The sequence below is a fragment of the Brassica oleracea genome, chromosome C5 (genome assembly GCF_000695525.1).
Source record: "Brassica oleracea var. oleracea cultivar TO1000 chromosome C5, BOL, whole genome shotgun sequence".
NCBI classification, from domain to species: Eukaryota; Viridiplantae; Streptophyta; class Magnoliopsida; order Brassicales; family Brassicaceae; genus Brassica; species Brassica oleracea.
The window spans coordinates 43,901,232-43,903,108 of NC_027752.1; positions in this window are offsets into that span (position 1 = coordinate 43,901,232).

Genomic DNA, 1,877 nt, shown 5'->3' on the forward strand with positions numbered 1-1,877 from the left:
GTATTTATTTATTTACCACATTTGGAGATTTATCTAATTTACATTAACCAGGTTATGCAACGTATCTTAATCACATGTGTGTCTCACAATTTTTGGCTTTTGTGTTTTTTCCTGGTTTTGATTGGTAAAGATTATTATTCCATGCATCTACATAATTTTATAATATTGCACGCTTGAGTTTGAGATGATAAATTTGATTAATTCTTAAAATGAGAGGAAACATAGAAGATGTACATGGATGAATGAGAACTGAAAAAAAAAACAAAAAAAATAAGCATCATGTTTGCCTAATATGGTTAATCCTTATATATAAGGGGAAACATAAAATGACCAAGAGAGTGATGTTCAGTGTAAAGCTACAAAACGCTCCATTAAATACTAAAGTGTAAACGATTACCATTGGGTTCTAAGCTCTTTAACAGCTCGTTTTGCCTAATCCACAAATACAAAAAGCAGAAAAGCGTAACTCTTGCTCTTCTTTGTCTGTGGATTCTTCATAATCCTAAAGTCATTCACTTGCCCATGGACTAAATACCTTTTTTTTTAATCCTCCTCTGTAGTACCTTTGTCTAAGCTTCCAACGAATATTTCAAAAATTTTACGCTTACGTCTATCATGGAGAACATCACGATGCTCTTATTACACATCAACAGCTTCTCCAAACTTGACTTCTTGATAAGCATGCACCTCATCACCTTCACTCTCAAGATCAGACCATCTCCAATCTCGTCGGCAAACTCACCTGTATTTTTCTCTGCCTCAGTTTCCTACTCCAGTTATTTGTCCTACTGATTTACCAACTCATGATCCTCTTGTCTTAATTATCTCTCTTCAAACTCCTCCCCACCATATTCATCAGCATCATACTCTGATTCATTTGTCATCTAAATCCAATTTTTCATCTCTTTCAAAATCATCCGCACAATCCTTTACCTCAGTCTCTTCGAGTAAAACATATAGAAAATTCAAGGTAGCGTAAAGTTAGTCCAGAGAGAAAAAAACACACCATAAGATATGTCTATCTTCCAAAGAAGTAAGAAGAGTTAGCCCTAAAAACTAAAACAACCATCCCAGGCAAATCTAAACTTAACCATCTCAGTCAAATATAAATATTTTATGGTCAGATATTATGTAAGGAATAAGTCTCAAACTTTTGCCAAAACAGAACTTAGATCCGTCAAATCAATGAAGGAATATGGTTACTGATCCATTCTAGACTGATCAGTTGCATTCTCAACATATCTTTATTCACTCCCATAATCCTGGCTCCCTTCAACATCGAACCAATGTTCACCATCAATGTATCTCCTTCGACTATTTTCGACACTATGATTTGCTTCTTTATTTCCTTTGTTATCAGTCCAATCAGACACATGAGAAGCTTGAATGTTAAGCAGCAGCGTATACTGCGTTTCTTTGATGAGCCTTCTCATCTCCGAGATAAAGAAATTTTGATGCTTTACCTTAAATAATTAACAAAGCATATCAAATTTTAACTTTGTGTTAAAAAAAATCAAAAAGTGTATAAGCTCCCATGAAAGTTTGGATGCTACTTACATCCGATGAAAGATGGTGATCAGATTGGACTAAAAAGTCTACAAAAGGATGAGTGTCGAGAAATTGATATGGAATCTTGAATCTTGTTTGAAACATCCTTTTCAACCTTTTCGTCTGAGACTCCTCACGGAAAAGAAACACATGAATGGTAATCTGATTGGACCATCTCTTTGTAGCCTTAAAACACATGCTTTCTAAAGGCTATTGAGATTAGTTGTCATAAACCATACTTTTGGCATCAAAGAGTAACTCTGGAACTAAAGTTTTCTGGCCGCTTCATGTAAGCACAAAAAGCAAAGTAAATGAAATATTAGAATGAA